The 23,080-nt window shown below is 37.6% G+C and overlaps 1 long non-coding RNA gene across 1 annotated transcript; it reads left to right on the top strand.

Moving 5' to 3' along the window:
• The first annotated feature begins 486 nt into the window (after positions 1 to 486).
• LOC113947473 lies at positions 487 to 12,560 on the top strand. The gene is made up of 3 exons (XR_003527742.1): positions 487 to 529; positions 3,754 to 3,814; positions 12,434 to 12,560. It is a non-coding gene; the product is annotated as an uncharacterized LOC113947473 (long non-coding RNA).
• Positions 12,561 to 23,080: the final 10,520 nt, after the last annotated feature.

Raw genomic sequence — 23,080 nt, 5'->3', positions numbered from 1 at the left:
GCTGGAAAATTAAAGTGTAGGAACAGGTTTCTGGGAATGTTTTGCAACTACTCTGTGTTTCTAGTGGTTAGGCATTTCCAGGCTGAATGTTGGATGCTTAACAATGGTTAACATCCAGTTAATTCTGGATGTTTGTAATCTGTCATTAGGTACCTTTTTCACTTCCAACAGAGAAGCTATCAGAGGAGATACATGCACAGGTATCAAAACAGGGATGGCTGGAAGGAGAAGGTCTTCAAATTATGCTAGTATGATCCTGCAGGAGAAATTCAGGACTAAAGGAAGAAGCCCCTTTGTGAAACCAGCATGTGGTGGTGGCAAGGAGGTACCTCACCCTGTCTGAGCTGAGAAAGCAGTGCCTGGACAGGGAAAACACCAGAAGCAGAACACCACTCCACCACAAAAGAGCTGCTTTTCCTCAGGTGCCTCTCAACTTCCTGCAGAGCTACCAGCCACCTCCAGTGCTCGTAGCTGCACCCACAGGCACTTGGCAGTAGCGTGTGTTTACAAAAGGATTTTAGCAGTGAAGGTAGTGTATATTCAATCTGTGAACAGTGATATAAAATCTTGTGTTTTGTAAATGGAGGGGAAGAAGAAAAGCAGGTTCCCATAATCGGTAAATACTTCTGTAGCTAATAATGTGCTAGGTTACTGATGGACACAAGCCGCATAGGCCCTAGGGGAAAATAGAAAGCCTTCAATTTTTCCAGCTACTGCAAATACTTCAGCTGAAGTGAAACCTCTTTTTCAGAGAAAGTCAGTGGAAATAGCTTCTGCTGAGCTGGAAAGATACTCTTGATTACTTGCTGTGCTCTTAGATAATCAAGGACACAGTGGAAATACCACATAGCATGTGACCAGCTTTGATTTATCCCAGGAAACCTCTCTCAACCTCAGAATGCACTGTAAACAGCTGCTTCACAAACTTCAGACAGAAAAACCTCTTCATTTTTTATCTCTTAGTTAATATATAAAAAAATGTTTATTCGACATTGCACAACTGCATAATTTCCGGTCCTTGCATAAAATTAGAAGATGAAACAAGGATGACTTCAAATAAATTTGTTTCTTGGGTACATTCTTTTGCAAGGTTTCAATTACTAACTCAAACCTGTTAAAAATATTTGCCTCATTAATCACAATATTTAGTACTCTGGCTATTTCTGTCCTCTAGCATGGAATTATTTATCTCTCTGCCCTCTAGAAACTCCTGATAGTGTTTAATTATTATGCCATTTTACCTCACCATAAAGATGTTTACAGCTGCTCCCCCAACGTTCATATCCTTAACTTTTGTCAGCTTTGTAGTTCTGGTAACTTTTAGTAACAACATCAAGCCTTGATAAAACTAATTTCTGGCTACCTCAGTACCCAAAGCTTTAAAATAAAAAAAAAAATTTCTATAATCTTTCTTTTCTTCTAACTATACTCACTCTTTTTTCCCCCTTTGCCTTAATTTTTGAATTACTCTGTTCTGCTCTGGTCTGTGTTTGCTGCTATGGGTAACAAAAGGTGTAACCTAGAAAGTTAAAACTACTGTGTTCAAATGCTCTCTCTTCTTCTAGTTCTCCCTTCTCATTACTTGTTCCTATATATAGTGTGCTTGTTTTCCTTCCTGTTTAACATCTTTGAATCCCCTTGATGCCCTTCATTACACAGCTTTTGTTCAGGCACTTGAGACTTCTTAAATTGCTTATTAGAAACCTCCTAGCAACACTTACCTTATTGCCTTAAATCTACGAAAAATGCTGTCACATCAAAATAAGCTATTTCACTTACACTTCTGCTTCTGCACAGTCACCTCCAAACCCTTGTATTGACACGTTTCCCCTTTACCAAATACAAACCTCCTCTGGCTTGCTGCTTGTTTCTTTTCTTTCATTTCTTTTGGCTGACCTCTCAGCAACTTTATCAAGAAACAAAGCCTTGGAAGTAAGAATTTAACTTTTGGTTTTCATCTGTTGCTCATTCCAGTGCTTCTTCCTGTGTCTCCATCCTGCATGGACACATTCACATCCTGGCAGCCCAGATGAGGTACTGCAAGGCCGTGCATTTGAGTAGTGCTAATATAAGGGACCATGACACCTTAATTCACTGCACCACTTTCCTTGTTTACTCTTGTTTGAATGTGTTTGCAACTTTTTTTTAGTATTTCAAAATGGACTGTAATATTCAGATGAAAACCAAAGCAGTTAGGTCTTTTATTTTGCTAGTACATAATAATGTGTGCAAAAACATTTGTGGGAAGAAAAAAGTATAATGAGAATTGCTATGAGTCCCTACTTCCTACAAATAGGTAAAGGTATAAATATTCATCCTTGAAATATTTTTGCTGTCATCTTGGAACCTCTCTGGGTGTAGCAGTCACCCAGATACATGGCAAAAAGGAGACAAATTACATCAATTTTTTTGAAAACTTTAGCAATTATTCATACTTCTGAAGAAAACTGCATCAGTAATTAAACAACTGAATTAATAATTTCCAGTATATATGAAAAAATCCTTGATATGCTCCAGCCTTAACATCATTTAGATGCATATATCATTTGGTCTTTTAAGATTTTTGGGGAAAGGAGGGGAAACTGCCATTTTTTTCCAATGAATGCCATTTGCTGTTGTTTTAATACAGAGTTGAACTACTTTCTTAAAAATATATTCACAGTGGTTGATTTTGATGTGCTGTTCATAGTCTCTGTCCCTCTTCTGAGCAGTACCCATCACTCCCACCACCCCCTGTTGGTATTTTGTTTCATTAAATCTTTGGTATACTTTATGTTTATGTGAGATGCACTTCTCCCGTTAGTAGCTCTTATTAGAAGGTGCTAGTTTGGGGGAATGGCACATGGGAAGGGGCCAAAAGGTTTCATAGTATTCTGCAAAGGAGATGAAATCCCATAACCCATATCCACTATTTCCCCATAGCAGTTCTATATTGCAATCAAAGGCATAGCTGCAAGACCTTTACAATGTACTTCGACAAACTCCAAGGTAGCTTTTGTGGATAACAGCAGCACTGTGAGCAGTTCGGCATGAACTCCAGCACCAAGTTCAAGGCAAGAGTAAAGGGGTGGAGTGGTTCCCAGTATAAGCTGTTGGCCATTTTTAGTGATCCACAATGTCTGGGTCAAACCAAAGATCTGTCTAACCTCTCTTGGGCAGTGGAAAAAAAAGGAGCTTGTAGTAAGGAGAAGAAAAACATACAGTGATAATCCTTTTGACTTAGCCTGTGATCTTCTACCATTCACGGATTTAACGTATTTATGAGCCAGGTATTGCATCCAGAGAATCATCTGTTACAGGTCTTGGGTTTAATAAATTCATCTTCCATTAACTTCCAGGATTTAGTTGTACATTGTATTAAAAAAATGTCCTGTTTGTTTCAGGCTTTCAAAGTGTTAATTGTTTTTTGTATTCATAGTTCTTTTGTCAGGAGTAAACATGAAACATGGTTCCCTACTTACCTTGTCAACAACATGTATTATTTTACAGATCTTTATTGCATCCTTCTTGAGCAGCTTATTTTGCAAGCCAAAAATCCTAGTCTTTGTCTTTCCTTGCATTATTCCATACCCTTTATAATTCTACCTCTTTCTGCATTTTTTTTTTTATCTTTACTCTTTGGAGTGTTTTGGGGTAAGGTCCGTTTATGAACTAAAACAACTGGAGACACATAAGTATTCAGGGTATGAACTAATAAAAAAATAATGGTAGCATAATGAATTTACTTTTTTTACTGTTTTTCCTTCCTGATAGCGTTATTGCTTTGTTTGCCTGCTACAGAACAGTGAACTGTGAACGAGTCCCTTTGCAAGGGGTAAGGATAATAGTTCAAAACTGTATAGTTAAGAATATCTTTTTGTGTATACTTTCTGTTTTCTTGTGTTGGCATTGCATCTCTACTGACATTCTGTCATGTGATCAGTCATTAAGTTGCATGTTCCCCTGCAATGCTATTTATACAGTGTTAGTTTTGACTATTATAAATAGCTTTCCATCTCAGCAAAGTTTGTTGTCTCCATATTTTCCTTCTTTCCAACACTTTTTTTTGGCAAATGTTGAAGGGCGTAAATGCCATTGTAGAGTCTCATGGCACACCCTGGTAACTTTCCTTTCACACTCTTTATTTTCTAGCTTTTTATATTATTTCAGTGGATTCCTTGGTATTTATGTAAAAGCAGCAAGATGCTTTTAAAAAAAAGCATCTAAAAATGCTGTCTAAATTTCTGGTTTTAGCCAGGAAACACTTTACCCTTTTTGATTAGCAGACAAAATTTAAATTAGGAACTCAGGATGAGAAAATATGAACTTCTCAATTACTGCAAAAGCAAAAGATGCTTTAGAGCAAGCTGCCAATGTCAAGCATGATCTGGTTGTGTTTTAGCTCTATGTCTCTCAACCATTTTTAATGCAGCAGCTTAATCTGTTGGATTTGGGAAAAAAACCCAACCACCTTGTGTCATGTTGCTTCTGTTTTTCACTTAAAATCAAATGTGTGTGAATCTAGGAACTATTATTATTTATCTTCTTGGCAATTGTTTCATGTGTTGTTTTCCTTTAAACTGGTGGCAGTTCATAGACCAATGGATGAGAAACAAGTCAAGTGTATGAAAAGTGACACCAAGATGCAGCATAATTTTTTGCAATTGTCAAACTTCTTGTGTTTCTTTTCTAAGATGGGCAAAGTGAATGTGTTACTGCCCTCAAGGTTCTCTTTCCAGATCTGCCTGAAGGAATATCATACAACTTCATAGTTATAGGAAGAAATAATAGATTATGTTGTCTTCTGTGCTATATCCTCTCATTTGTATAATGACTTCCCCTATCAGTGCAGGATTAGATGAGTAGAGTGAGGCACCACATAAACAAAGGGGAACATGAATGGCTGGGAGAATTACTAGGGGGGATGCGGCTGTTGCCAGCAGTTCAAATCCTAGGTGGGAGTGAATTAATGATCAAGACTGTCTCCCACATGTTGGGACATCTCTATCTTCCACCTCAGTGTTAATTCCTCACAAGTGTAATGTTGCCACTCCAGTCAAAAGATCAAAGTAAGTTGCTAGTGCGTGGTCAAGGATTACATAGTCTGTACTTTGAGGCTGTTTTCCTGACTTGTTCCTTATTTGTCAGATGATGCCGAAGGAGCAAAAGGGCACCTAGCCCCTGTCCTTGGAGGACCCCTGTCAGAGGTGGAACTAGTTATCAAGCTGTGATGGCTCTCTTCTCTCCTCACATAAGGCAGGGTGCATGGGAGAGTGGCATTTATTGTTAGTCACTGGGAGGGGTTGGATGCTGATTGTTGGTTCATTTACAGGCTTTTCTGGATGGTTCATGTGCTGCCATACATGCAAATGAACTTTTGCCAAGTTACTGCTTGCTGTTCTCTTCCTCTCACCACAGTATACTAACAGGTAGTTTCAGGGATAGAGGAAATCAGGGAAGGGAGATCTTTGGGGCCAAACTCTCACAACTGCACTCCAGGGCCACTGTGCAGAGACTGTCGCCCACCCATATATTACACACCACTAATTTAAAGTACTCTTGTATGCTATGGAGTTAATGTTCCTTTACACCGAGAGAAATACAGAATAGGCAGTACATTATTATTTACTCATAGATCCGTACAGGGAAAATTCAGAGAGCTATGCAGATCTTTATTTATATGTGATAATCTATATCATACACACAGATATGCAAATTGCGGCTTTACATCAGAAATTCATAGGAAAGCCTCAGGCTGATGTTAATTCCATTATTTAAATAAAGAATTTCCCATTGTTACAGAAGCCTTGGAGTGCTTCTGTGCTCTTTCTATTTACATAGTGATTTTCTCAGATGAACCAAATGTATAGGGATACAGACTAGTGACACTCTTACCAGTTATATATTGAATTATTCATCATTACAGGAGATTTCAACCAATACTGATTAATCATTTCTCTTCTAAATACCGTTTTTGTTATAAAGCTTCCACTAATTCTGTTCTCTTACCATTATATATGATTTCTATCTGTTATCTGACTTGGCTTTCAATCTGCTATTTAAAAGGTACCAGAACTGTCTAAAGACTATTCAGTGAAACAGACTTTGGAAAGATATACTGTCAAGGGCAGAGTATTGAACAAGGCAGTAAGAGAGAAAAGAAAAATCCAGACAACACAATGATTCAGTTACAGTGATTACACTTGTAGTAAGCATTACTTTCCTGGAGAAGTGGATGGATGGCCCACTTCCAGAATAAAAATAGACAGTTCTTATTCTGCATCCCACACAACCTTCTTCCAGTGTCTCTTATGTTAAGGCATGTGATTTTTTTCATGTCTTCTTAAAGAACACATAGTGAAGGAGGTGATGAGTTTCTTTCATTTGTCCTTGGAGCTATCAATCCAAAATTAAGACAAAGATATATCTATACAATGATGTGGTCCATGTCAGGAGTAACTTCTGACTTTTAGGCCAGCTGGACTGGGAGGCTGTTTGTTATTGTGTGCAAGGCAGACATTACATAAAGGTGTCCTCGGGGTGTATCAGTTGTCCTCATGACCAGGCTCAGATGTTCTTGCATTTACTCAGCCACAAATCTGTCTAGTGTGCCCTACTTCATACACAGCATATGACCACATGGAGAGGCTTCAGATTTGGAAACCATGGGGGAACCATGTTGACAGCCTTCTTTGAGACAATATGCTGTTACCAACTGCTTGTTGTTTCTGCCATCCCTGCCTCTACTGCATATACTTGAGAAGGCCATAGCAGCAGTGCTATGCAAGTCTGCATAGTGTCACCCTCCTGGGGGAACTGGTCCTTCAGAATGTAGGAGGGATACAGTACTGTATTATTCTGTGCTCATGAGTCCTTGATTTTCCACCAATTGATACCAGTTTATGTTGATTCAGTAGGTCTCATAGCTGACACTGTGTGCCCTAAGACTCTCTGTAAGGCATGTATCCCATGGCAAAGTGTCCTCTTAGCCCAATTGAGTTTTCTCCTGGTTGTTTAGTGCTCAGTTCCAATTTGAGCATGGAGTAAGAGTTATGCAGTGAGAATGACTGGGTTCCTGTAGTTGAACAGGGACTGAACCACACTGACTTCAAAGATTTGGGAAAGCACCAGACTAGACTGTTTAGCCATACCTCTGATTGTCACTTGCATCTACTTTTACAAAGCTGTAGATCTACATGGATCTATCTGTGATTCTAATTTCAGTCTCTAGGCCCATTCTTCAGGAGACTTTATCACCTTGGATGTTGAAAAGATTAAAGTTTTGTTAAAATGCTAGGGCTTTATTTTGTTGGGGTTCTGACACCTTGAAATTAGACCTCTTATAGGTCTAATTTCTGATGTGCATGTTAAAACTCATTTCTTCTACTTCTGTCACAAATATTCCTCTATTTTTGTGGATTTTTATTCCTACCATACATCCTGTCTCTTTAGATCTATATATATGTAAAATACTGTTAAGTGCAAGTAGTAGTCCACAGATATAAATGACAACACTCTGAAGAGAGGCAATATGCAGCTATCAAACCTGTTATTTTTCACCTAAATTCTCTTTTTATTCCCCCCTTGAACTTGGAAATTCTATTATTGCAATGATATCCAAAAAGAATCTGAAAAGAAGTAATATTAGTAGTACTTCGTGAAACACTTTTGCTTCTAAAATTACAGAAAACTAACCAGTAGTTTTAAAATTAATATTGATTGCAATTGTAAGGAATAATAATATACTGGAAGATGCTTGGCTTTTCTTTTTGGTAAATGTTATCTGATTTTTGGAAGCCTTATTTGAGACCACTCAGTTTGAAGACTGAAGTCAGACATCCTTTCTGAAAAGGTGACTATTGAAAGTCATAAGAGTATACAAAACTAAATTTAAATATGAATTTATGCAGGGACACGCAGTTTGAATGTGATCCTCAGTACTGAATTTGAATTACTGTTCTGCTTTATTATCTAGATTTCATTTATTGCTGACAAGGAAAACATTTGTCTTAAAATGTGTGCTCCCATTTTATGCTTTTAGAGCATGATGCTAGTATTTTTGACAAGGAGGTTTCTAAAGATGGTTTATAAAAGAGCTAAGACATTCTCTTTTCTCAGACAAGTCATTTTATTGAGACGATTTAGAACACATCACACATTCCTTTCTGATTTTGGTCAATAAAGTTATCATGTAATTATCATCAACCAGTATTTAATAATTAATTCCTACCTCTAGGGCTGTCTGTGGACAAAGTACGATATCTCATCTGAAAGCAGTGGCTGAATTTGTCAGTGAGGTATGGGGGCAGATAATCAGTGTCATCATGAATAATAAAGCTTTCATAATTTTAACTGCATTTAGAAACCATTTCTATACTTGTACCTTGGCCAAAGTGCCTGCAGCTCAGGACTTCATCACACTTTTTGCATAGTCCCTGAAATTCCAAGTAAAATTTCAAGCTTTACACAGGGTCTTTAAAACAGAAGTAACACAGCTGTGGGCAGCTTAAACAGAACTGACCTTGAACACTATGAAATGAGACCAGAAGTTTCTGAATTTGCAGTCATCTGAGGGGTGAACCTAGGAGCAGGTAATTGCACCTTAGACATACTGCAATGGTCAGAGCAGTCTCACTACCACACCATGCTGGCACTCAGTTAGAAAATCCCGGTTAACAGTATAGTGTGCAGCAGAGGAGGCTAAAACGATTTTCAGATGTCTTTCTTTTGATGTGGACATATCCAGCAGTGAGTCTAACCCACTGTTTTGCCTCTAGCTGCATACTTTGGTGTTGGGTAGATTTCCTTCAGGAAGATGGGCAAGGATGCAGGAGGTACTGTGTGAATCTAAATGGCATTAAGGTCTCACTGTCACACTCTATGGTGTCACAGGCACCTCTGGGGAGCAGAGGTTGATTGTAACTCTACTACTTCACCATAGTGTATTGCAAGGGGGGTTTTAGTTAAAACACACTGAAGGGAAGCGCACTGCACATGGTCCACTAGACCAACATGGCCAAAATTGTCTGCATTTTGTTTTATGGCATTTGGCCTTTGTATAACTGAACATTTACCTAGATTATAAGGCTGCTTAAAGGCATGGCAAAAGAACATACAGCTGTCCAGAAAGGTTGTTGAGTCTTTGTCTTTGGCAATATTTAAAATATGCCTGGACATGATCCTGTGCAATCTGCTCTACATGAATGTGCTTTAGCAGAGGGGTGGGATGAGGTGATCTCCAGAGGTCCCTTCCAACCCTGGCTATTCTGTGATTCTGATATGGGTAGTCATCACCCTTATGCAGAATGGACACGGCTCAGTAGACTTCACTAATCCTCCTATCCAAGGTCAAGTGTATCTGTCTCAGAGGTTTGTCCTGTGTGATTCATTTGAGCACCTGAATTAACCTTTCACCTTGACCATGCATGAGTTTTGGACCTTGTTATAGATCCTTGATTGTTTGAAATGGCTATGTGATTTAGGGTATAGAGAGCATTTGGTATTCCCTATGGCATGAACTGGAATCCTGACTTTTTGGAGGCCAGTCTATTCTGAAGAAAGAAGATGTTGATCTATTCCCTTCTTCAAACTCTAAGATACAAAGAAAATGGGTGCCACAAAATCAGTAGAATATCTAGTCATGATGTCCACCATTTCAACAGTTTTAAGATCGATGTGAGGGTCATGCGAATCCTGTCAGTTGTGTTTCCACAGCCAGAAAATTCCAGATGAGTAAAGGTCCACATGACATTGAGAGATACCATACTGAGCACTGTACAGGAGCAAAATATCTTCAGAGAGGCACAGCAGACCTCAGCCACTCCATATTTCTGGCAGACTTACGTGCCCCAGACTTTTTGTCCAAGTTGAGGTGCATCAAAAGAGAAATGGCAAATTTCAGATTGCTGTAGCTGTAGAAGACATTATGCTGGTGCTGGAGGAAAGGTATAAACCCTCAAAGCAAAGGGTTTGGAGTTCTAAAACTACAACTCCACTGCTGGTTACCCCATGTTTGGGGGACAAGGCAGTTCCTTCAGTGTGTTTAACCTCCTTCACTCGAAGCCTCTTTGTGGTGGAGGACATTCTTGCTTGGAATATGGTTATGCCTCAAGCCGCCAAGAGGGGGTGAAAGAATCTGTAACAGCCCTGACAAGCATCTGCTCAGTTTCCTGTCAGTCCAGGGCAATTCACAGACCAGTGCACACCATGTGTCCTAGCTCACTCCATAACAAAGGCAAGGATCAGGGTATCTGTCAAGTCTGCGTGCTCCTTATTTCCATGTGTGGCAGAAGTGATCTTTATGGGAAAGAAAGATTTGTAAGCCTAGTCCATGTTTGATCTCCCTTTTGCAAACAGTGATTACTTCCACCACATTTAAGTTAAAACTCTTTAAAGTTTCATTGTTTAGATATTCTTAGAAATCAAAACAATATGAGACACAATGATCATTAATATGTACTTTCAAACACCTGCCTTGGTATCTGAAGAGTGCCTATGATATGGCAAATTCTAATTATAGTCACAACGTAATGAGAACCACAGCATTTACAATAGCAATATTCAAATGAGAGAAATTGAGGAATGACAGAAAACACTAATAATTTGCTAGTTTCTCCATGAATCTGTGATTTGGATTTGTATTTTGATTGCATTATATCTTTTAAATTGAAATAATGATTTTTATAAACCCCATTTATACTTAGTTTTACTTTAAGAATATCTAATAATCTATGTTATTAGCCTAATTTGCAATGATGGCCACTTTGGAGACATGAAGGTGAAGTTTTCCAAACCCTTTAATTTGTGATTACATATTACAGCAGTGGAAACTTCAGACAGTTAAATATTGGTTTGTTTGTTTAGCTCTGTATTGATTAAAGGGAGTTCCATTGATAGCTCTCTGTAAAAGAACAAAAAGGATATCGAAGAATTCATTTTCACCAAGTTCTAGCTAAAGAAGATCAGGACTTATAAATAATGTTTGGAGCTTTTCTTGTGTTTGTTTGAAATAAATTCTGTGAACTGTGGAAGAGCATAACCTTCAAAACACATACCATGTCTTCAAACTCTTTTTCTGTGCAGCTTAGGGAGACAACCTAATAAGAAGCATGTACTTTTTTGCTGGACTGCTCCTCAGTCCAGTATGAGCATATGTGAGTCGTATGGCTTTAGCTACTTTTAGAATTATTCTCTACAGTAAAGAGAAATACTTCTGAATTGACCCCAGGCTCTTTGAGAAAACAGAGACAGGCCATGATACTCACTAAGTATGTAAAAACAGACAATAATTTAGCAGAAACCAAAGAGAGTCTCAAAGCTATTAGTTAAATTTTAATCTATACCATATTTTATAAATACTTGGGATCTAAGGGCTAGAAAGAGCCATTAGGTCATATAGATTTATTTCCTGAGCTTAGTGATTTATGTTTGACGAAAGCATATCTTCCAGGCAGACTTCCAGACCATTCTTTGGATATATTAAGTAGTGGAGAATCTACCACTTCCCTTGGTAGTTAGTGTCACTGTAAAAGCATACCTTAGTGCTAATATGAATTTATCTGTCTTCTTCAGCTTATGGTTGTTGCTTCTATTTATGCTCTCTTTACTAGATGAGAAGCCACTTCACTGCACAATACTTATGGTATAATTAAGCCATCTTGATCTTTTTTCTTTCGTTCTTCTGATAAGCCAAATCACTTGATTTCCTTTAATGTTTTACCACATGGCAGTTTATACAGCATATGGATCATTTCTATTCCTAGTTTCTGTAACCTTACAGTTTTCTTCCACATCCTTTCAAAGGGAAGTACATGAAACCAATTTGCAGTGATTCAGCACCACACTGTTAAAGCTTTTTAAAGAAGTAAAATAGGTTCCTGACTCTTTTAGGTGTCCTCTGTTTGTGCACACACAAAACTGCTCCCCCCCACCCCCTCCACCAATTTATATGCAGTTTACCATCACATTTAGGTGGTAGTTCATGTTTGGTTTCTTCTTAATCCAGATCCCACCATGCTTCTCAGAATTGTTCCTGAGTGCAATATGATGTCTCATTCTGAAGGTTTAACTTCCATATCTTATGCCTAACTACAGGACATATAGCTTTGCATTGTAACATTTTAAAGGACATTTGGATTGGGTAACCAAAGGGTTATTGCTAGAATTCTGTAGAATCTGACCTGAAATGATGATTCTTGAAGAACCTCACAGAAAAACCCTCATGTAAAAGCTGTTCCTCATTGAAAATAAGATTTGAGAGTTATTGCTTGTGCTGTCACATTTGAAATGTTTTCATTTGTTATGATATGTAACATTAGGACAGTGCTAATTATTTTGTGTCTATGTTGTTTTCAACCTTTATTTAAAAAAAGCTTTCTCTGGTTTGTTTTTGGTTTTTTGGTTTTTTTTGTTGTTGTTGTTGTTGTTTTTTTTGTTGGGTTTTTTTTTCCCCCAGATGATTATTGTTGGATATGAGGAAGGGAAAGGAAAGGCACAGTCTGAGGAGACTACTTCAGTGGCACACCTTGAAGACAAATAAGACTTATCACACTCTTCCAGCTGTCTGGCATGTGTTTGCATTCATAGCATAAGTATTCCAATGCAATCAGTTTCAAAATTAGTGGTGACAAGTACACTGTCACACAATTAAAATACGTCAGGTTCTTTCTCTAAGTCAGCATGCGGCAATATGCTGAGTGGTTCTGTACTCAGCCCCAAGATATGACTACCCTTGGATCTTCTTAAACATTAGAAAATAAAATAAAGAAATTTATGTGAAATTTCCATTCAAACCTGTTTGCAGGTAAAAGCTGTGCATGTTTTATGGAGAAAAAACCCCAAACAACCCAAACTAAACCCACCAAAGCCAGAGCATTTTAATACCTGTTTTACAAAGTGCCATACCTTAAAAAAAAAGACTTGCTTACGTTGTTGGATAACCAGCTGAATATCCTTTCTGTTTTAACCTGTGAATTCAACATTTGATGTGTAGAAGAATTTTTTCTAAGGCATATCTAAGGCCAAAAGTACTCTATGCTATAAAAGCTTGAATTTCAGTGAGTAGTGGAAGTTGTGCAAGACCACCGTTAAAAAAGGAGTAAAAAGAGAAATAGACTGCTAGGAAAATGATGTCACTTGGTATATTCAATACTAAAGTAGCTTCTCTAAGAAAAATGGTCTCTCTTACACCTCTTCCACCACCAAAAATGAAGAAACTGTAGAAACAATCCTGCTTAAGATTAGGAAATTGGTCTGGAAAACTGTATGTCCTGAAGAGGGGAAATCATCGTCTGTCAAGAAAGAGGGCTGGATAATGTAAGATTTACATGCCAAGGGTCAAATTTGCTTTACTTTTGCAGCAATGTAAATCAGTAATAAGCATCATGAGGTCAGCAGACTACTTATAGGTGCATATGTGTATAATGGAGACTGGAAATTTGATTCAACCATGGCTGGATTAAAGTAAATATTATGCTCCTGACAGAATTGCCAGCATGATAAAACAACAAAATTAATAAATAATAAATCTCAGACAATACTGTCTTTAAGATAAAAATGAGAAGAAGGAGTGAAGCAGTGTGAAAATAACTGGCTCATTCATCTTAGGTTGATCTATAAGCCATGGCATTTACTGATCTCTACCGCACTGTGCATTTTCAAAGACAAGAGCAGGCAGTCAAATACATCCCAACTCTTTCTTTTTCTTTTCTTTTTTTTTTTTCCCTCTAGATTTTTTTGGGGCTTTTTCCCTTTCTCAGAGAGACTGAGAGAAGAAATGTTTTTATGCATTATGATACAGATGCCTTTTGCAGGACAAGAAAAGGAAATTTTCCTGATCATTTATTTTCTGATTTCTGAGCCATTTCCCATCCTACTAAATTGCTTAATACTCCCTGTAGCTGGACCTGTGACCTGGAATCTTTATGCAAGATTAATGGGAAAGCAAATGGGAATTAGTATCTGGGCAGGTTGCTGCACAGCTCTTGCTTTTATCTAGCACTCCACCTGTTTTTTTTTGTTTGTTTGTTTGTTTTTTGCAATTATGTTTTCATTAGTTTCTGAAGCCAGCGATGCTAAAAGACCTTCCCATTTCTTCTCTCTCTATTCCCTCCCCTTCATGCTCAATTCTTTCCATCTCCTATCCCAAAATTATCAAACTCACTTTGCTTGTAACTGACATGCTGACAGGAAATTATTACACGTCATTACACTTCTTAAAACACAATTTACCCAGCCTTTGCAAATTATTCTTCAGTAACTGTGAGGGGGTAATGGAAACTGTCTATTCCACTTACAGTTGTCACTCATGCTTTCTTCTGTACAATGAACGATTTATGTTTTCTCTCTCTCCAAAAAAAGGCTGTGCTCAAAATATGTAAAAGCAACTTATCACAGAATAGGAATATAAACCTCCTGTTCAAGTTGCCTTACTCTGCCTTATTACAGAGCAGATCAGTTTTCTATCATAACCTCATTCATTAGTCCACATGCAAGCACAGTGCAAGCTGATGTTTATTTAGTAGGAGCAGGCCTCCTTGTGACTTCTGGCCTGCCAATTGCACTTGACACTGCTGTAAAAGAAAAGCTATCTTGTGTGACTATAGTAGCCAAAACTGATAATCCGCAATCATAATAGTCCTATTCCTTGCCTGACACTTTTATTCTGCTTCATGGATAGCTACTGCAAAAAGGTGTCTGCAGTGTTTTTTACCCTGTTCTTGTATCTTGGTGTTGGTTTGCACTTCTTTGTCTTTTGGTTTTGTCTTTCGTAAATTCAAACTACTGAATCTTAAAGCGAATAGGTTGTGTTTATTTAAAAGACTTAGAAACCAAAAAAGAAAAATTTTATGTTCTCTCCCCCTCAAGTTGATCATATTGATTAGCTTTCAGGCATTTTTCTGTCAGGCTCATTCTGCCTCAATGGGAGAAGGATGATGAATTATCTGACGACTAGAGGCAGGGAGAGAGAAATGCTAAGCCTGGGTCTGGGAATTGGCTAAGTACTTCTGCGGAGCCTCACCCTCTCAATTGCTCTCAGCAACTTGGCCTCCTTGATTTATAAACTGGAGTGGTGATTAATGGTCTTTTAAGTGGACAAGGCAGGCCAAATCTGCACAAATCGGGCCACTCAAACATGACTACTACTTGTAGGAGAAGAATAACAGCCTTTACATAGAGGTAATTGAGACAGCTTCAGAGGATCTGGTAGTCTGCTTTAGCAGAAATAAATCAGCCACACAGGCCATCTATTTTTGAAATCAGTCCTTCTCATCAAACCTCCTCAGGTCAGCACGTGGAGTTGGGAATGTGGTGGGTTAGCAGATGTAGTTCAGGTCAAAAACAAGGCAGATTGAAACACCACTGTTCTCAGAGAGGACAGAGAATCCCACCCGGGCGTCCCGCTGCAGTTTCTCAATGCCAGTGCACGTAATCCCACCTTTGTTTGTGCCTCCATATTAGATAAATGGGGTCTAGCCTGTGGGTTAGAGGCTTAATTCCTCTCCCTTTCATACTTGTCCATAGGTGTCTTGCTATAACCTTTGCCTGGGCTGCCTGCAACTAACTGCCTGTCAGCGTGTGCTTCCTGCAATGGCATGTGGCCATATTTGCTGTGCTTATGGGCCAAATCGGGCTTTCTACATCCTGGGGGGAAATAAGCTCAAAAGGTTTTAACCAAGGCTCAAAACCTGTGAGTCTTGACTCCTCCTGAAATCACAATGCCCGATGGTGATTAATTTATACAGACAGAAACACTGGCAGCAAGTGCTCAGCGTGCAGCAGCTTGTGTGAGCCACCCCTTTGTCCAAAATTTGGCTCCTCAGGCAGGTACCTCATTTGCCTACCCTTAGGGCCAGGTCTGCAGACAAATGATCTCTTGTAAAGCAACTAGTGAACTTGAAAGCTACCGTAGTGTCTGCAGCTCAGGATAAAAGCCTTTTTACTGTGCTGGTAAGATGAAGAACAGAAATCATGGGGCATAATAAATATTTGTCAAGGAAATGATACCTGGAATCAGGAAAGCTGACAACCAGTAAATAAAAGGGGCAGCTAGAGCAATTGAGTGGCATGGGGCAGCAGGATAGGTACATAGGAAAAAGGTAACCTGTGGTCAGAAAGGAGACCACACTCTTCCCCAGAGGGAGATTCCAAACTAGTTTCCATCTAGCATCCCCTCCAGGGAAAGCTCCCTCTATCTGAGACAGAAGGGAATAATCACAAGCCTAATTTTTGAAATGCACTTCCAATGAACAGAGACATTTGCTGTGAAGTTGGTAATATCTTTTCCAGTAGCCCTCCTCAAGCAGAGGAGCTGCAACTAAAATAATGAATTATCCCCAGACTCAGGCTATCTATTGACAACAAACATCATTAGACCATTTCCATGAGTGCTGTGGGCTTCTATAAAACCTAACCCCAAACTGCAGTTTCTCCAGAGGACTGGAGAGGTTAAAAACCATAGCACTACAAAATCCTCTCTAGAGGAATTTTCTTGTCTGTCTTGTTGCTTTTAATAGAAGGGGGGTGGGAATCACAAGACTCAGAGCTCTGCACCCTGTTATCTCCTTGAAGGTGACTTCCCTGCCTTGCTGCATTTTAGTTTGTTCCTGCATAAACTGTATTGGAAAATATCTGACTCACAGAGGTCCTGTGAAAACAGGTTGAAAATCTGCACCATCAGATGCCAGAGCACAAGATCATATGTATACACAAATATACATGTACACATAATACACACACACACATTCTCAGATGCTCCAAGAATCTCCCGTGCCATACTTGAGCTTGCTTTTTGACAGCAACTTCTTTGAGGCTAGTGGCATAGACATTATTTTTAGTGTAAGCTTTTTAAGAAAATTGAATTATGATTACTGCTATCCTATTATTTTTAAGACCATAAGGGGAGAATGGGATGAGAAAGATAATTCAGTACAGAGATCTTTTGCCCTGGAAACTCCTAGGTCTCGTTGGTCCTTTCTGTGATATCTATTCTGCTATAAATGGACATAGCAGTTTCTGATGGAGAGAATAAATATCAGTAGAGATGCACTTGTTTTTTTTTCTGTAGCATTCCCATATATATTTATATTCTTCTCTAGGCATTTTTTTTAGTTATTATTTTTATGTGGAAAACTCTTGAGGAGATTTCTTCTAGTATCCTGCTAATATTTTGTATCCTGCGGCATACCCAACTTTGTGTGCCAAGAAGACATTTTTTTTATGTCATTATTATTTTGAATCATACTTGTTTATCTGTTCAGGTTCTTTTTACTCTTAAAATTATCCTATTTGCGTATCACTAGTCAGTTTCAAAGTTTATTTGTAAAAAACCATTAGCCAACTCATATGAAATTCTCATATGCAATTGGTAGCAAAACTTTGTGCAAAATCCTAATACAGATGTCCTGGTCCAGTGCATTGAGTTACACCTTGAAATAATAGAATATACATTTGTGTGTGTTGGGATATATGTTGATGTGGAGTTTGAAGACAATTTTTCTGGCAGTCATTGACTAATTGCTCCATATGGGGGTCATATCTGCCAGAAGCAAAGAAGCTTTCACAGTAACCACAAGTTTCAGGACTTGATTAGATCTTAGTTTTTATCAATAGCAACTTCTATATGCAAAGGTGCTATTTCACCCTTCCGTGCCTGAAAAGCTCAGCTGTACTTGCTCCAGAGATCAAAAATCTTGCAAATAGAAGCATAGTGAAGATCGAAAAGTTAGGTTTGGCACATATCATAATGGGATGTTGATGTGAAACTGAAACTTCACTGAAAACCAAAGCAGACTAGCCTTCATCAGTGATTCTTGTCTTCCAGCCTGTTACATAGCGTGTGGTAAGGACTCTTCTGGCTTGATAGACTGAAAAAAAATCTCTCCCTGGGCTGATGAGAGAATGGAGCACCCTATGACAAAACGTCTGTGTAAAGAAAAAGGATAACTGTACACCTCCAAATGGCTTACAGAAATATTTTCTGACTTATAATTCTGGCTGGGCAGGTAGCCAGGTCCAAACTGACACACCGAAGCAGAACAAAAAAAGCCAAACAAAATACCCAACAAACCACCAAAATGAAAACAATCAAAACAAACCCACAAAGTTTTTCAGAGAGGATAAATTGATGAATTATATTTGGGGTTATCTGCATTATATTTTCAAAATTTGATTAATATAAAGAATAACATAAAAAGCTATTAAAATAATATTGTCAGTCAAGATATGTGCCTTATTTAGTTCTACCCAAATTCAGTTGCAGTCCAATTAGAAGGACCCTAATCCCCATGGATAAGTAGATAAAATGGTTACAGCAAACAATGTAGACCAGACATTATGATAAGGAGGTTGGTAAAGGAAATTAGAGAGTGCTGTGGAACATCCTAAATATCCCAAAGCCAATGTCTAGAAATTGAAATCAGGTACATATTTTTTCACTGTTGATAAAAGCTGTCAAAGGAAATAGCGGGCAACGCCTCTCTGGCTGCCTTCTGGAAGCTATGCTTCAGCTGAATCAACCTGTTTGGTTCATACTGGGTATAAAGTGCAATAGCCTTTTGTACAAAGGAACACGAATAATTCTATGTTCACCGACCACCCGTGCTGAGACGACAGGATGAAATGTTAGCCTTTTGGCCCTAAAGTCTGGGCGCTTCTGAAGGCCCATTGAAAGACTTCTGGAGGAAGGCTGCTGGGAGAAAGCATCAGTGGATTGTCATTGATTGTCATGGTATTTCCTGCTAAATGCTACTCCCAAAACAGCTATAGGCTTGATTTCCACCTGTGATGCTGTGGAGATGGTTATTGTTTTTATTGATTTTATCTAAGTGGTTTGATTTCAATCAAGAGTCTATATTAAAACAAGCACTACTCCATTCTTTGAAATTGTAATCCATACCTAAACTCTTTTCTACAGTTTTGTCCTTCAACTGCGAGTTGAAATGAATATGTCTGTAAACGTTGACCAGTTCACTCAAATTCTTGAGTTTCATAACAAAATCTAACTTCCTGTATGGCAGTCTAGTTCCAGAAATGGTACAAGCAGAATGCAATACAATACTGGTATTTTTTCTTATAGTCAGTTCCCACTATTGGCCATTTGCAAGCTGTCCTGTCTTCCTTCTCTTTCTTTCACAACATTTCCAGTCTTTATAAATAAAGGGCCATTACTATGTCTTGAAAAGCAAGTCAGAACATGCAAGAACAATAACTGCATTTTATAGCCCCAAATCCACCGGTTTGCTACAACTGGCATCTAGTTTTTTGCAACCATTTATTAAGATTCCACATCTGCCCACAGACAGAATCTGCTTTGAAGAACTGCTGCACTGTCATGGCAAAAGTTTATTTTGCTATGGTTTGTTTCATCTCCAACCAGTTGCAATATTGATTTCTCTCAGTGGATTAATTATCAGTGGCAGTTTCAGTCTTCCTTGCAATGGGCGGAAGGAAAAATGATGTTTTTATTTCAAGGAGGTCTATTGACAATTGTGCCTAGGCTTCCCTTGGGTCCTAAAGTCAATGAAGTTAGAAGACCCATGTCATGAAAGTACTGTGCATGAAATTATTTATTTTTTCTGTAGAGGTAGTATCATGTGAATGCCATGATGATCATTTGTTTGAAAAAAAAAAAAGTTGGCTTCATATGATTTTCATAATATATTGTAATTGTAAAAGTAACACTGAAATTGGACAAATATCGAACGATAGCATAATATACAAAAAGTAGCAGGAGTTATTCATACTAGCAACAAACCTATCAAAATATTTAGTTTGAAGAGAGAGGTTGCATTCTTCTGGAATAGAACCTTTTCAGTTTAAAGCTCTCTGCAGAATTTGGAAGGAAAATCTGAGCTTGTGTTGTTGCCAAAAAATCTCTGTGCATAATATATTAGGGGTCTGTAAAAACTAAAGCCATAATAGATTGAATTTTGCATTTTATTGCTTTCTTTTCTCCCAAATATACATATATATCATCTGCAAATATACATATATAATACACGTCAGTATACGTATCTATTGATAAAATATATATCTTTTATCTCTCTATAACTGTTCAAACTTTGATTCGAACTTATGGTATTGTCACAATGTAGGGATTATGTACTCATTATTATTTCTAAAAAAAATAATGAAAATATTATTCTACTAAATGATTTATTAAAATGTGAGGTTTTTTTCTTTAAATCTTAATTCAGTTGCTGAATAAGCTAGATGTGAAAAGACTGCAAATTAAAAATTAGAGATAGTGTGAGTAAGAATGCTGGTATTCTTTTCATCGCATCGTTTTGTCTTCAGATATGCTTTCAGCTGCTCAGCAAGTTTCCACTGCACTGTACAAGATCGATGATGTGAATTTTCACAAAATAATGTAAGATTTTGTATGGGCATACAGTGTTGTGAAGAAAATGAGATAACTTGGATTCAATATCTGATTCTTTTAAACTGGAGACCACTCATTTTACTGAGATTATGTTGTAGCTATGTAGGCTAATTGGTTTACATATCTGGAACATACTCCATCAGTTTTGTTACTTTCAGGACATAGGCTGATTTTGTAAGAGTGCAACTGAGAAGGATATATTTACTTGCAGAAGAGTTAATTTAGGGAAGAATCAAGCACGAATACAAAACTCAGTGATAATGTTCGCAGCAACGCTGTTGAATTTACTCTGTAAATTTGAAAAGCTTGCAAAATGTTTCCCTTAGCTGTTTGGTCCCTGGCCTTCTGCAGAGGTAAACAAAGACAGAAGCCACTATTTAAATATCTTCCTTATCTCCAGCACTTTACAAGATGATTATTCTCCTAATCACCATAGCCCAAGGCACCAGGAAAGCCCATTCTGTAAGGCTGAAAAGTAAAAGCCCTTTTAAACAGAAAGGGAAATGGATTGGTGGGATGATAGTGAGAGTAACTTCTGTGGATTTTTAAAATCCACCTGCATCCTCCTGCCTGTTTTCAAGTCAGAGACTCTGGATTCATTAGCTAGAGCTTAACTACACTGTACTTACAATGTTGTTACACTGCAAGTCTCATTTTTGCTGTACAGCTTGGTCAGTTATTCCCAACAACTGTGTAAGTAGTCATATAGTTTTATTTATGTTCAACACAAATATAATGGGGTAATTTGTTGAGAATCGGGCTATAGCGGAAGCTCCAAGCAGATTTTTTTTTTTTTTAACTAGATGTGAAATATTTTTACACTTCAGAAGAATCCATTTCTTGTTCTCTAACCAGGCGCAGTGACTATTTGAGAAGAGATGGAACACCAACTAAGAGAGCTTCACTTCTAGCAAAGTTTTGCATCAGGGAGCTAATGACATTGTTTCCTCATCACCCCAATAATAATGGAAAAAAATTGGTTGTTGAAAGAGAATATAAATAGGAAGTGTCTGCAGTTTTTAGGCTTCCTCTTGGGAGACGTGATTTTTGAAGACATTCTTTGAGGACTGTAAGTAACTTTTTAACTGATCTAAAAATTGAAAGATTTGGATAGTGAAAAGTACAAATTTGTATTGTCCTTGTACTTGTGTCTTTTTACAATAAATTCAAGGACAATATTATTAATTTAATAAACATATGCATTTTAAAAAGTTATGAAGAGCCACATAAGAAAATTAAAATCAGTGTGTTGTAGCAAACAAAACAAAAAGCAAAGAAACCACAATAAAGTTAAAAAAATGAGTGAAGCAGATGTGCGTTTGTTTTCATGCTTGACCATGTCAGTACCATGGTAGTACTGAGACTGGTTTAAACCATCACAGATGAAACATATCAGAGATTCCTCAAAAACCTATAGTGCGCACGTTCATTAGGTTATTACTATTCAGCATCCTGTTCCTTCCCTTGCAATTAAAATACTTGATTTAGAAATTAATCACATATTTACCACAAAAGTGGTTCAAAAAAAGGCTTCTTTGGAGTTCTAAACACAATCCACATGGGCACATGTGCTTGCTTGATGTGCTGGCTGGAAAACAAAAATGTAGAGTTCCGGCATTGTCATTTCTCTCTATTAGGGGTCTATCCTTTATCCTTGGAAGCCAAGATATAAATGCCTTTGGGATATTTATTTAGTTATTTATAAACTTATTTTCAGATAAGGCTTGATAATTCTCAGATAAGGTTCCCAGAAGTCATCACTCACTGTTCAGTCCTGGGGAAGCCATGTAGCTGCATAATTTTTAGACTTTCATACTAAAATTATTCACTTTCATATGTAGTGGCACACATATAAGTGTGCGAGATAAAAAAATACAGCTTCACTCCCCAAAGTACCAACATAAAAGGGGAGAAAGAAAACAAATTACCTTCTTTCCTACTGAAGTTTGTAGTTTGATTCTATCAACATAGTTTTACACAGACACAGAAGTTTGCTTGGAAACAAAGTTGGCCATAGAAGAAAGCACAGATAAGTGTGCAAACCAGAAGTATAACAAAGCAGTGGAAAGGAACTGAAAAGTATGAATTAAAACAAACTCAACCTGATACCTAAACATCTGATTTTAGGATTTTGTGAAAAATTCTTGTATCAAATCCAATAAAACAGTTAAAATTTTAATGTGATTATCTGAGATTAAAAAAGACAGATTTTTCCAGTTATATTCATGAGTGGAAATTATATGTATATATTTATATTACATATTTATCAACAATTAGTTCAGAAATTGAACTACACTATATTTACAGTATAACTGCACTGTAGTTATGCAGATGTATCCTTTAATTCAGTACTTCAATACAAATGTCTGCTACTTAAATGTCTAAAACAGGAATTACAAAATATGAGTCTCTATTCATTTAAAGACTTGAAAACAAAGCTACATGCAAACACATGTGCCATACGAATACATGAACATATCTTTTAAAAATTCAATGATTCAAAAGAATCTGGAGGTTTCTCAGTATCCTAGCAAGAACAAATAGAATAAAGGTTATATACCAACAATTTTTAAATGTCTACACTCCCTTTACAGATAATATTGAGGGACAAACGCACTGATATGTGATAAATCTTGGACGCAGGTGGGTGAATGTGGATCATAATGAAAATCTTTTCCCTTCCCTTCCCTTCCCTTCCCTTCCCTTCCCTTCCCTTCCCTT

Source organism: Corapipo altera, unplaced genomic scaffold (genome assembly GCF_003945725.1).
Source record: "Corapipo altera isolate COAL_440 unplaced genomic scaffold, ASM394572v1 24b, whole genome shotgun sequence".
NCBI classification, from domain to species: Eukaryota; Metazoa; Chordata; class Aves; order Passeriformes; family Pipridae; genus Corapipo; species Corapipo altera.
Note: the sequence above shows the minus strand (reverse complement) of the source record. Positions and strands in the feature narration are given on the sequence as shown.